Below are 14,776 nucleotides of genomic sequence, written 5' to 3'. Positions count from 1 at the left end.
ACTGAGAAAAAAGAGCAACAATTCATGAAACTCAATTTGGTATTATCGTATCGCCCAGTATAGTATAACAACAAAAAACACCGTCTCATTTTTTCTGCACTTTTCTCACTCCTCTTTTTGTCCTTTCAATTTTTTTCCAATGTGTCAAAACAAGCAAAGGCTACATGGAAACGGCAGTCCTGTGTAAATATTTATGATGTAACATCTCCATGTGAATAGACGTTCCTCCCAATCCATCCATCATTACGGGCATATCGTGAAAGCCCACCTCCCGGTGGTGGCTCAGGGCCTTAGGAAGCTCAGACAGGAGCGGCGTGTCCCCCTCTCATTCAAAGTATTTGTTTTTCTTTTGACTGGGGGCAGCCCAACTGTGAGGGCATTTCATGTGTCAGCCCCGCCGTTTTCATTCAGGGCTGACTTCAAAGCCCATTTTGGTCCATTGTTTCTGTGACGTGGCTGCTGGACCCAAAAAATGCCCAAACAGAAAAATGTGATGTAGGTCAAATTACAGCAGTTGTGCCTCTGAAAAAAAGAGGAATTCTTACGGTCAAAACATAAAGCCCTGGTTACCACCTAACCCTAGCTTTTGTGCTTGTTGTCCTCATACCTCTTTATTTGTTCATTGTAGAACTGAATGGAAGTTGGGGAATGTAGAATAAAGAGGCTGGAGTTCAAAGTGCTTGGTGCTTGTTTTAAGTGTAATCCATAATATTCTGCGTTTATATCACTCCACACAGGAACAAAATACCAAATGTTATAAATGTTATTGGAGACTGTACTGAGGTCCTGTATTTTGAGGTCATTTGCTCTTGCAAGTGTGAATGTGACTTGAGGCTACATGCAGTCTATCTGTTAGGGCCTTTGCGAGCACAATTCTTGGAATTGTGCAATCATTTGAAATATGAAAGATGTCTTCATTTGGTACAAACAATGTGGGATGAAGGATCTGCTGCAGTTTTTCAAGCTCTGCAGTCTTTAAGAATGCGAAGGTGCAGTAGATGTATGAGCTTGTGTGTTTGCAGAAGTAGGTAAGTCTACTGCCTTACCTAAGTGGATTACAAGGTTTTAGGCTTTTCTCCTTGCACAACTTATCGGCAGAAAATAGGCGTTGCAGACGTTAGCGAAATATTGCCAGCCAGACTCTCATAACATTATCATTAGCCGTGGAGGATTGCTGAGATGTGATTAATACGTCACCATTTTGACAGACTGAGCTTGAAAAGGTAATATGGATTATTACAATGGTTGTAGAGCTCAATACCGCCATCCACGTTTATCCATTTATCTGCAATGATGAGTCTCCTTTGTGTTGTATAGCATTGTAACATCTATCTAAATAACAAAAGATATCTCTCCCACACACAATTGTCGTGCTGTTAATATTCAGCCCATGCAACAATGCACATGGGAATGGAGTGATGAGACAAACTTGACTCAGAAAGGGGGAAAAGTCCATAGAACATTATGAGCATTATGAATCGATGTTTAAGCCTCGAGTACCTGGCAATGTTTCCTTTGCTTAGGTATCTGATTACCTTCAAACTAAAATATTGCTCCTTTATTGTTCAATTACAACTGGTTGAGTGCTGAATCATGCAATTGACTATCTAAGAGCTATTTTTCTGTCTTTGTGAATACACTCGGTGTGCGTTTCATTTAGTTGGCCTTGGACGAGACATGTTGAATAAATGCTATTTTTCTGTCGTTTCAAGTGCCTCTTTACTCTCTGTGGATCCATTCAAGCTTTCAGTACCTTTTCTCCCCCTCTCTTCTCCTGTCTCGTTTTTTCCACGAGCAGGAGGGTTTTACTTTACTCCTTTGTCATCCTAATTGATTGCATTAACCTTTTGAGTATTGAATTTCCTGTGCATCACGCCGAGCACAATGTGGAATATTATCATAATCCTTCCAAGTAATGGACACAGGGCAATCAACAATGCTTTAGGAAAAGTACATCTTTGAAAGATGGAGCATCGTGTTATTTTCAGTCCAAAGACCTGGACAGGGGAAGACGGTTGAGCTTTAAGAAACTTTGTCAATAAGTGAAGTATGTTTCTTTTTTTTAATCTAATAAAGTGAAGTCCGAAGAGCTTATGCTATGTTGGGAAATGGTGTTTAAGTTTATACATTTGTCTTGTCCTGATGAAATGACCTGTTTAACACGGTTACACAAGCACGTACATGATCAGTCTGAAATGCTTTTTTCTTGATATATCTAACAGCTCAAGTTCTTGGTGAACATTGTCATATTTATTTTTATCTGATCCATTTTTGCATACTATTACAATCTTTAGAGGAACCCCAGCTTCACTTAAACTGATTATATACAGTAAATACTCAAGAGTTATTTCAACAGTTGCAATTATTTCTAATGGCGTTTGCAGCCTTTTAATATTATAATAATTTACTGGAAAATTTTAATAAAAAAAACTAAGGGAATAAGGATATCAGCTGTGATTTACCCACGTTGTTCAAATGGTGGCATGCTATGGAGCAGAGTTATCCAGCATGAACAATGGCGACACATTTTTACACAATCACCTGTGCTTCCTAAAGCCCTGGGTTATCGCCATGTGGCCAAAGCTAGTAGTGCTACCAATGCTAGTTGGGCTCACTTTTATGCACAGCATTGGCTCTAGAACCAAACTCTTGGATACAGGGTCAGTATGATTGAGTAGTGAGAGGTGAGTGAGAGGTACCTGGTTGTGCTGGGATAGTCATAATTTCCTGGTTCAGCGCTTGCTGAGTTTTCATCTGCCTGATTTGGAGATCCCTATGATTCAGCAGGATGTTATTACTGGAGCGATTGTAGCATCTGGGGCTGTGGAAGCAAACAGATGTGTCCCACAAGAGTCCATACTCTGTCCTATTGTATTTACAATTTTTATTTGTGTTGCAATATTATTTACGGTATATACAATAAAATTTTTATGCAGACGACATCATTGTGTATACGGTAGTTCTGCCTCTTTAGCGAGTGTTATAAAGGAACTGCAATCTGTTTTTGATGTTGTTCAGAGGAATCTCTTTGAATCTCGTACGAAACGTTGACAATCAAAATGAGGTGCTTCTCAGGGTCAAAGAAGACAGCTGATGGCGTGTATCAGATTGTTACTATAAATAATAAGGTGGTAGAACAAGTCTCAACTGACAAATACTTTTTTCCCCCTAGAAGACAATCTGTCTTTTAAACATCATATCAATTGTCTTACAAAAACACTCCAGGTGAAGTTAGGCTTTCATTTTAGAAAAGAATGTTTTTCTTTTGGGGCAAATCACAAATGAATTCAAAAGACTATTATGGAGTTATTATCACTGCCACTGAATGACACAGCTAATTCATTGGTTTAGGCAATTTGCTTTTTGTTTGAAGTGGGTTACATGTCTCTTTTATGTGAAATTTCTTATGTTGTTTTTTTTACTTTTCGCTGTTTTGTGCCTTTTATTCATGCTTTTGGGAAAAACGTTTATGCTGCCATCTTGGCCAGGACTCTCTTAGTGAAGATATTTTAAATCACAATGGGACTTTTCTGGTCGAATAATGGTTGACTAAAAAACTGTGGCGTTGAAGAAAGGGAGGCGAGGCCTATAGTTCTCAGATGAAATGCTGATCTCAACTAGGCATGCGGTCAATAGTTGGAAAGAACTTTAAGAAACTCCAGTCCCTCTGTAGAGGATGCAGAGCAAAAAGAAAACAAACCTTGCGGGAACCCTTGCCTCTCAGTCAGTGGTCACTGAGGTCGGCCAATTTCTCAGCAGTGGCAAGGGTGGATAAGATTTGCCGTGAGATGTTGTGATGGTTCCCTTTTTTTTAAATAATGAAACTGATGGGTGTGTTATAATAATTGGGTATCACACTGTTTAGCGTCCCTGAGAAAGCAAATACCAATCTGATGGAATCGAGGCTCCATCTGAGAGTCAAACATCAGGTTCAAGAGGAGCATTGCAGATTCCTGTTCATGGAAAAGTGCCCATCAAGTCCACATGTGTTTCATGGATTTTGAGGAGGCTTATGAAAGTGTCCCTCGGTGTGTCATGTCGGGGGAAACTGGGGGAATATATGACCCTGCCGTCCGACATGCCATCTGGACATTGTACAAACAACTTAAGATATAGATCTGTGTTCTTGTTCTTCACCAGATTAGTGGGGTTGTGTTTCGTTGGTGATGACAAAATTGCTTCTCTGCTTTTTGCCAAGGATATTATCATGTTGCTTGTTTGCACTAGACTAGCAAGGAGCTTTACTGGGAGGATACAATGCACATGACGGTTTATAGTGAACCTTCAATATCCCAATTCCCTCGGGCAACCACTACAAGTCATTAGTGCAGTGACAATAGTGTGAACTCTCACCATGATCTCACCTACGAACACTTGACATTTGTGTTCACTGAGGTGACTAGCCAAGCTGCAAGCACCACTGCCAGGCAGCTTCTAAAGAGACAGTAATACGCTCCTCAAATACTATTATTAGCTATTCCCTAAAAACGGTTAGCATGCTTACTTTTGCCAATTCATGGACACTGGATAGCTGATACTTTGACCTGTCGATGACCGTAACACTACTGCAGATAATGCGTAACGTTTGACCACAAAATAACAAAACCGGGTGTCAACACGTCCTGTTCTTCCGCACTGTGAAATTGTGACCAATCAAGCATGGTAACAACAACAACAGTGACATTCAAGTAGAAGCTCATTCTTGTCACTTATTCAGGTGAGAATGAAGCGGCAGTGCAGAAAAAAAAAATGTTGGTTTAGGGGAAAGTATCAGCTGATTTTCCCTGTTTTCTTTGCTTGTAAATTATTTTGCGGAAATCCGCTGATATTGGTTTATTAGTATCTGTCTCACTGGCCCACATTGACATGACAGGAGCAGCAAAATAAATTCAAAACAGTCATGACACATATATATTATATAACACTGCAGCTCCGCTACATCAATAATATTGAGGCCCCAAGCCTAAAACCTACAGGAGCCACTCCAAGGATAACAGAACAATAATAGCCTGTTAACAAGGCAGCATGTTGGCCTATTGAGTTTAATCTGTTGCTATAGCTATTTTATTTAAACATGATGTAAAAGGCATAAAAAGTAGTTTATGTTGCAAGACCAAATGTAATACCCATAACTGTCTTATAAAGGCTTTATGTCAGGAGGCTTTAGGGGAAGTGTCACTAGAATAACACTGATCAGCCTTGAGCTTGGGAATTAGAGACTGCAAATCTGTTGAGCATAACGGGACAACTGGGATAGTTTGGAGCGATACAAGTGGGCTGCAATTTTTGCTTCAGAATTTATATATATTTTATGCAGCTTTTTACAGTAGTTATCATCTTGTTTCAGAAAAAGCTACCACACATGAAACTATACGTTATGGGACAAAATGTGATATCATGGGGATAGAACCAATAACTACTATGCAACATGTAGCATACAATGCTAGCTATGTTTGCTCTGCAGTGGCACGCTCAGATGTCATTTCTTGCAGCGGCGTGAAATGTTTTTAGATTATCTGCAGCCCACGTAGAACCATACATGCCGTCTGTTTCTGCCATAAACCACCTAATTACAGTATTTCTGGACTTCTACAGACTGTCGTGTGTTTCTCTGTAAACAGTAGCATAAATCCATTTAAGTAATTGATTGTTTGAAAAACAGACAAATCTTGTTATCATGTTTCCATGGCAACGGCGAGCATTATCTGGGCTGTGTTGACGAATTGAAGCAGAACACCCTGTAATTCATATCAACTCTATTATATTTTTCAGCTCAAAGAGGAAAAATCAATTGAAACACGCTCTTATGCATGGATAGATGCTTGTTTTGATCAATACTATTTTCACAGGGATAGTGCCTTTGGGTTTGATTGAGGCCAGGTTATACCAAAGCTAGCCAGTGGAGCTCAGTACTGATATAGAAATGTCGGTATTCAGAGAGGGCACAGTCACTATCGGGGTACATTTTTCTAGCACTTTCACCTGAATTGTATTGATCAAAATAGAATCAAGTGATTGAGTGAGGACGTGGGTCAACAAATAGGTCAAGGTCAGTCAACAGCACAAAGCCTAATCCTGTCCATCTTTTGTATTCCATCAAGCGTCACTGGTATTCCACTGGGAACCTGTGCCCACAGCATATGGAAACTAAGGGCCCATAGTTCAATTATACAAGCCCATTGAGCTTTAGAATATTGACATGTCTCTGTACTCTGTAAAATGTCACGGATAATGATCAACCAGTTCACCAGAAAATGCTTTCGTGCAAACCAAGATCTGGAGGCTAGATGTGGAGAGCATTGCATTTGTGGACTGTAGCTATACGGTCAGAATCGCACATCCACAGCCACACACGGTGTTCACAAAAAGGATGCATATCATAGTGTAAATCAGGTGTTTGGCAAAGGTCGTGAAAGTGGGTTAAGCGATATGCAGAGATTGCACAACAGATCTAGTCATGTTCAATGATCACTGTTAATATCCATTATCACCACCTGGTAGACTTTACCCATAGGTATAATACACTGTAAGCTTTAGACATATATTTATTTATTCATTGGTTGCTATATATTCTGAGTGAAGACTTTTCAAACTCAAAAACATGGCTGACCACAAAGCGGCTTGCTGGACGTACCTTAACTTTGTCACAAAACAACAGTATTTTCCTTCTGTTTTCTATTTTGGCAGCTTTGTCTCTTTCTTTACGTTTGAAATCTCAGTCTTGCTCTAGTCAGCAACACATACGGGCAGAATCTTAATTGATCTAATCTGGTTACTGCTCGCTATTTTCAACAGTTCCATTACAAAACTCCCATCCTCCCCCACCCTGTCTCTCTCCCTTCACCTCCCACACTTTCTACCCCCCATCTGCCCTGACCTACATGGTAGTCACATGGCCCAGGCTCCCTGGCTTGGCATTTTATGGAAAATCTGCAGGAGATGAAGCCACAGGGTTTAAAGTGTTAGCCCTGCCTGTCCTTTGAGGAGGGCTAAACACTGAATGAGGTGTTATTGCATCAATGCTGTTGGACACACACCTGCCGCAAAGAGGATACCTTCCTCCCTCCCCCCTTCCCTCTCTCCCTCTCTCCCTCCTCGGTTTGATGGGATTTAGTAGAGTGTCACCACTGTGACTTTGGGGGATTTCTCTTTCCCTGTCACTGTCTTATGCATGCTTGCTTGGGTTATTTACTTAACTTGTCCAGAAAATGGACTGTGATCTGCAGCTTACTGCCAAAGCTAAGGAGGCACAAGTGCCTCATGCTAGTTAAGATGTGCCAGACAGGCACCTAGACACTTGCTTGCGGCTCTGGCTTGCTTACTCCCTAGTTGGTGCTGAGGGCTTAGTTTTGCTCTGTGACCGAGTCCCCTTCACACTGTTGTCTGCCTGTAAATTTTCTGCTGCCCTTGCTATTCAGCCAATTACAGCAAAAGAGCGTGAGTGATTTTTTTTCTCCTTCTCTTCCTTCTGGTGTGTATTTAAATATTTATTTTACAGGCGAATGACAAGCACAGCTGAAGGTTAAAAAAAAAATGCTGAATTTCATCGTGCATATAATGTCAACGTTTCTTTCTATTGTAGTACTAATCAATAGAAGTCAGTTTGTACAGAGCAAATGCACACAGGGCAGACATAGCATAGCTTCCTCGCCTGTTGCGTTTGAATTTTGATTCTTCCTTACTGTTATTACCTTAAAATGTAGAGAGGACACACTGCAGCTTCAAATTCCCGTCGTATTCCTGTTAGTTTTGATCGTTTAATAGTGAACAGTTTGTTTGGATCTATGAGTCCCTTGTTGTGGAAGCTATAGCTAGGACAGACACAGCGATTGTTGTTAGCATTCAAGTGACTGTATGAGATACTGTGAGTGTGTAAGTGAAGGCAAATACGTTCAGTTTAGTTCTTCCCTCACCTCTTGACATTAATCTGCTCTGTCCCATACTGTCAACCTTACTAGCTACATATTCTATAATTGGTTTAGAAGTGCACACCCCTAAGCCCATACACAATAATACGGTCTGCTGTATTTCAATGCTTGCACCCTATGGTCCTTTCAGCTCGGTTTCTTAAGTTGTTTATTCATTTTGAGGCTAGGATGTGGTACTAAATATATTTGACCTGATGTCTGTAAAAGGCCACTCAGTGAATATCAATCCAATGCTAAATGTAATGCAGGGCCACAAAGCAGCTTAGGAATGCATTCAAAGTGCTGTGTCATGTTGCATTCTGGTGCTAAAATGACCAGAGATACTTGATAAGATAAAGCAGTCAGGACAGCTCTGCATCACTGTGGCAATCGGCTGTAGTCATATTGTAGTTACACTTGACGGGGTGAAGTGCAGATTTACAACAGTCCCACTGGACCCAAAAAAAGAACATCACATAGGTTGTATTGTTCTGGCTGTCATAAAAACAAAACCAGAAGTTACACAAGTGATAATTGTGCATAAAAGAAGTGACACCACAAAATGCACAGTGTTCTAAAACAAGAGAGCAGAAGAATAAAGGGCTCTTTCCACCAGCGTAAAATCAGCCACGCCTAGCAGTGGGAACAGAAAGCAAAACTGCTTAATGTGACAAAATAAAGACAGAAAGACTCGGAGGGAAAGTTAGAATTAGGATACTGAAAGATTTATGCCTCCATTTTATTTATAATTTGTTTTCTTTTCCTTGTTGGAATTGAGTTGCAACTGAATATTTGATGAGCAAAGCCTCGAAGTAAGGATGTTATATCAGCAAGGAAACAAAAGTAAAGAGAAACAAACCAAGAAATGTTTTTTGCAAAGTTTGCTCTTTGGAATAAACTAATATGCCTCTGCTTTCACAAGTGACTTGATAATTGAATGTAGGGGGAGTTCCCTATCTGCAGGTTGTGTTGAGCCCCAGCGAGGCTAGCTGCGCCTCTCCGTATGCACTGCGCCGAGTGCTGGGTACTCTCCGTGCACAGAACACCATCTGCATTTTGCTGTTAATGCGCCTTCACATCCAAGGGAGGATTAGGAGGAAATCCCCTGGTTTTTTTCAGCCAGTTGACAAATATCAGATTTGTCTCGAAAAAATTAGCTCCATCTATATCTCCCGCCATATGACACACAAAAAAGATTATCTTTAATACCCAGCCAGCTTGGGTGTGGAAAAAGCAGATTAAAGTTTCAGTTTGGTCATATTTACCCAGCCACTTCAACTACAAGACAGCCTGCATTACACAGTAGACAGACCTCTTCACAAAGATCCCTCCCTCCATCCACATGCACTCCCCCACCCCCGAGCCTTTACCTTCCAGAAACAAGATGTCTGCCTTGAAACAATTAGACATCATGCTTAAATAATTCATCATTTCCCAGTCAGTCTTTCTCTTCTACGTGTCCTTTAAACAGACAGAGTGAGCTTCCGAAGGGGCTGAAGTGAATAACAGCAGGTGCCTTTTCAGATGCAGCTTTGTAGTCTGCAGAGGGTGCTGAGCTGTTATTTTAGTGGCCCACTGGTGAGGAGCAGGGGGGTGGCTGGGAAATGGACCTGGTGGCTGACCTGAGACCCCAGAGCTGTCCTATTAGCAGTGTGGTCGCCACTGAACGTTACCAGCAGCAATTCCTGGTTTCAGTGGCACTCGCATGCCGGGTGAAACGGAGTCGGAAAACAACAACACAATATTCACCCACGGTCACCTGTGTGAAGTTAAAGAAGCAAAAACTATTGCTTGAATTCCCATTTGACAATTGAAGAACCTTACTTCCCGAGAATAAACTCCTTCGACCCTGAAGGAGGTCAGTCGTGTCTGCAGTGACAGATTGTAAGACTGGACTTGCATGATTATTACCCATCAGCATGCATCAGAGGGATTTAAACATATGAGTAAGATGCTCCTTAAGCCTCTGCTAAGTCAATATGTTCTTCCTGACCATTTCATTATCAAATGCATAATCGTCATCTGCCGAGCACAGAACTGAAGGCCTGCGGCCCTACCTGGTGTCCTGGATGTTGACTTCCTTGCTTCCGCTCAAGACCACTGCCCCACCCAGAGGTTGCTTTATGAACACAGGAGCCCCATAAATGAAATTAAGGTGTCAATTAGTCAATTACAGCATAATAACTCTGAGGGCAGACATTTAGAGACAGAGAGAACCTCAGCTAAGTTCATTTCCTCCGGCCCAGGAGCCTAGCGCTTGGCACACGTCACTCCCCACCCAGACTTGCTGAATAAAGGCCCCAGTGCTCTCCCTAATGTTATTTTCCCCTGGATATCTTTTTTGATCAACAATTTCCTTTCATGGGTTTGTTTTTCAGATGCGCTTTTTCTCTCCCCAATTTGGCCAGGGAGAATTTCATAATTTAGTAATTAAAATCTTTGTTAGGCTTTAGAAATTGTGGCTAATTGAATTTAATGGGAAGATGAATTTCAATTTTATTTGATTAGCAGGACCCCTGGCATAGGTATTTATGGAAAAAACTCTACAAAAATATGCTGTGTGGGCTAAGATGGCATAATAGAATTACTCATAATCGGATTTCACTGTCATGAATTTCACTCTAATTTCACTCTAATTTTCCATTAGATAGCTGGTTTACAAATATTTGCTCATCTGCGATGGGAAAGGCTATCTGTCTAAAATGATTACGGAGCAAGCCTTCAGAAAATATGTCCCTTTTTTCCCCTCCCTTTTAAAAAACCAGATTGCGAGGGATCAAAATTAGGAAGATTGCATTATGGATGTCTGCATCCGGGAGAGCAGTGGGGGAGATATGATGATTACGGCCGGGGGATGAAAGCAGTGTCAAGAAAAATGTATGACTCAAAAAACATAGGCCTATTCTATCTACAAAATCTCTGCTCTCAGCACACCGCCGCCAAGCAACATGCTCTATCATAATTCATGTAATATCATAAACAGTGCGTGAATACGAGAAAGGCAGTGCAGCACGTTGACAAACACACAAATATACCGTATACCTCATACAAACTCCATGTTAATTGCTTTCAAGTGTGTGTACCTATAATGAGATTTTGCAACGTGATTTTCATAGTATATGTACATGTAGCTGTATATATACACAGCTATATAGCAATTATGAAAATCAAATGAGATTCTGAAGAATCATTGTCATGAGTAATGCAAATGATGATCATCAGGAAGTGGTGCGTCGCCATCGTCCTTGTTCTGTCTGTATTTGTGTGTGAGTTTAATATTCCGCTCCTTCTCTGCTTAAAAATAAATATATAATGCAATATAAACAGACGTGAGAGGGAATAATATCCCACATCACAGACAACACTCGGGTGAACTCTTGTTGAATCCCACTTTAAAACACCCTGCTTCGGAATTAAGCTTTTACACGTTCAATTTCCTGCCAATTTGACAACAACATGACAGTGAATATCAAGAACAAACTTGATCCATTGTCCGCTGAAAAACACAACTATTTTAATTAGTTGTGTGTAAAGTTTGATGTGGTAGAAGTGCTTTGTGCCGCTCCCCCTGCGTAATCTCCCACCTGTCCACTCCACCGGTTAGGACAGACCTCCACCCCACGCCAACTCACACACTCACTGCATCGCCTCCCATTCGCTCACTCACTCTTTGCCCCGAACTGCCAGAGACAGCAAGAGGGGTTCAAAAACACAATCTGACTCTCGGCAAAGGTCAGATTTCTCACTCGGCATGTCTCTGGGCTTTGGGCACAAAAGCCACTGAATTCACATCTATCAACTGGGCCCTAGCTTTTGTCCTGGGGAATGGAGGACTCGGGAGTGGGCCCTCCACCAGACCAGCCCCTCCTGGAGTGCACTGTCAGGGGCAGCCAAACGTCTGGCCCGGCAGCCCTTTGACTGATGTACCCCTGCCATGTCACACGCACGGAAGCGTGCACACACACTCTCACACGCATACACACTCCACCTTGCCCTCTACATTCTCCCGCATGCTCCATACAATACTCTCACACCACATCAAACGAAAATCCCCACAGTTCCTTTTGAAAAGCAATGGTTTCGGCCCCAAAGATGGCAGCTCAAGGGCCAGAGGGCTGTAATGCATGGACGACAACCCCCCCCCCCCCCCCCCCCCCCCTGTGGACATGAATAAAATTCACCCCTGTAAACTAAAACCTCCCCCAATATCAAGTTTAGACATACTGCAGTAGTCTTTGTTTTACTTCGTATTGATGTGCTGTACCTATGTGGCAGAAAGTCTCAAACTGTTGCAGCCACACATTTTCAACCACAATCCTTTAAAACTTTCATTTTTTTTAAATAATCTACATATATACGTATTGCAGTGCGGTTTGTATTAAGATACTCACCAATTTTAACAATTACAGGACCGCTGATCTGAGTCTTTTAGTGACTGTTGTATTTTAGCTTGACTGACTATATTTGTCTTTTGCACGTCATTACAGGAACAGATTTATAAATATGGTAACAACAACAACTAACCTGCTCCAGAGGAACAACTCTGGAGCAGGTTAAGTTCGAGATAACATATCAACTAATATAAAAGCGCCGCCGACTACCCAATCAAAGAGCAGTGCGTGGATCGTTGGATAACACCACACAACTACGAAGAAGTTGAAGTCATAATCTAGACTGAAAGCAAAACAGTTTGAACTGCAAAAAGTGCAGCTGGCAATAACTCAGCGAGTGTGTGGATGTGTAAATTGTTAGGCTTATATAATCACGGGTACATCGAGAGCATGTTAGATCCTACTGTAATTACATGTGTGTATTCAGTTAAATTGCTGTTAAGAAGTATTCTTATGCCGTGTGTGACAATACTTCAGCCTTGAAACAGACTTTGAAAAAAAGGCTATAATAATTCAAAGCTCAGTTTAAGTAGACTGCAATAAGAAATAGTGCAAGCTACACTTATATTAGTAGTATTATACTATCCGTGGAGTTACATTCCAGTGGTGGCCAAAAAGTCCAAGAGTCAAAAAAATGTTTCGTTTTGAATCAAAAAAATATTCTGCTTTATTCCATATTTCTTGCTGTTCCCTGAGGTGAAAAAAACCAGTTTGATCTCCTGCATGCAACACACACCTTTATCAACGGGCTGGTCGAGCAGAAATCTAACAGCACCATGAATTACAGTTACATAACCACAAGAACACAAAATCAGCCTTTATTCTCTTATCATATCTTCACTTATGTGTGTCAGCCTCTTGAGTACCAGTCTTTGCGACATGTCGGAGACGTGCCTAACAGTCACAAAGACTGGTACTTTTATGTGTACTGTATATTTGATTATAAGATATGAAAGTACCGTAAGCCTATTTACAGCTTTGAATTAAGTTTTTATATTTGCCCCCAAGACCGTTTCATACCACCAGGGTTGCAGCTGAAATAACAATAATTTAACCAACAGGATGAATAAATTATGTTCTATTCTCGTCTATAATAATACATCTAAGCAACACATTAACTTGTCCATGTTTGCAATTGGTCATATGCTGCTAGCACTGCCCGTTTTGTGTGACCACGCTAGCGAGATTAAGAAACCCAGGTTGACTTACCGAGCTGATAACCGACGTCGTAGAACCGCTTTACGGGATTACGGTTGTCAGGGTTAGTTTAGCCAGACAACAAAAAATATAGTACGTTGAGCTCACTTCGTAGAACAGGGGCCTGGTCTCACTAATCCACCAAACAAAATGTGTTTGTTTGTTCAATATGTGATTGATGGGAAACAGGACGGACATTTGACAAATGCCCAAAACCTTTACAACAGAAAAGGTCTGGCTGCCAAGTCAGGTCATTTAGACACTCGGTTTTTTTTATCATGGCGAACAAAAACACAAGTTGTATTTACAGTGCAATGTTAGATCAAGGGAGGAACCTTTTGATGGAAACGCTTTTAAGGACAATGCCCTTTATGAGAGTTAGGAAGGAGGAGACAAAGCTTTTTTTTCCAGTATTAACCGGTATGAGTCATCATAACCTCAAAATCAACCAAAACCTGTTTCATGTGCATACTTTGGACTTTGCTGACAGCACTCAGGAACTGAAGCCAGGACGATGTATCATTGCATTACGGTTCACAGCCATAAAGTTCTTCATTTCCTCTTTTCTATAACCAGTAAATGCTAGTTATACATCACCTTTATTCAAAATACAATTGCTGTGGGAAACAGGAATATCCATGTGACCTTTCAAAGTTTCAAAGACAATTTTTTTGCTTATTTGGTGTCACTGTGTAAAAATCCACATTCTTAGCATACAGTCATGTTTACAGTATATGGACCATTATGTAGAAATGGTCCAGAGGCACTTTGCATGCCACTGCGGAATCAACTGCCAGGCAAATAAGTGGTTTTGTCTTATAAAGTATTCATTGTCACCTGGTAACGGCTGTCGTTTATCATTTCACCTGAAATTACAATGAAAACTGATAGCTTATCAGAGGGAGGGAAGGAGAAAGACTGTGCTCTGAGGGAGCTGAGGCGAAGAAAGTACACTACACGGCACGGAAATAGAGAGGATCTCTGTTTTGTGAGAGAAGTGAAAGAGTTATTCGCTTCAAGCTGAAGTGTTGAAGTAACATCTTTGTCAAATATTTAACTCTTCATGCTTCCAAGAAGACACACACAAGGACGAGCATGTCCATCATACACAGTTGATTTCATATGTAGGTGACACGCTTACAAAATACCCTTTCACATACTGTAGTCGTACTTGGTATAAAACAATAACGTAATAATAGTGTCGAAAAAGCAGCTTTTTAAAACTATATTTGATTCAAATAATTAGGATAAAAGCCTTGAATACTTAAATAAATAGATCAA

At 40.9% G+C, this 14,776-nt stretch overlaps 1 protein-coding gene across 4 annotated transcripts in view; it reads left to right on the top strand.

The window, feature by feature from the left end:
- casz1 (castor zinc finger 1) overlaps positions 1 to 14,776 on the top strand; it is a 172,084-nt gene that overhangs the window by 81,156 nt on the left and 76,152 nt on the right. The window lies entirely within an intron of this gene.

The sequence above is a fragment of the Melanostigma gelatinosum genome, assembly GCF_949748355.1.
Source record: "Melanostigma gelatinosum genome assembly, chromosome: 8".
NCBI classification, from domain to species: Eukaryota; Metazoa; Chordata; class Actinopteri; order Perciformes; family Zoarcidae; genus Melanostigma; species Melanostigma gelatinosum.
This window is presented reverse-complemented; position numbering and strand designations above follow the sequence as displayed.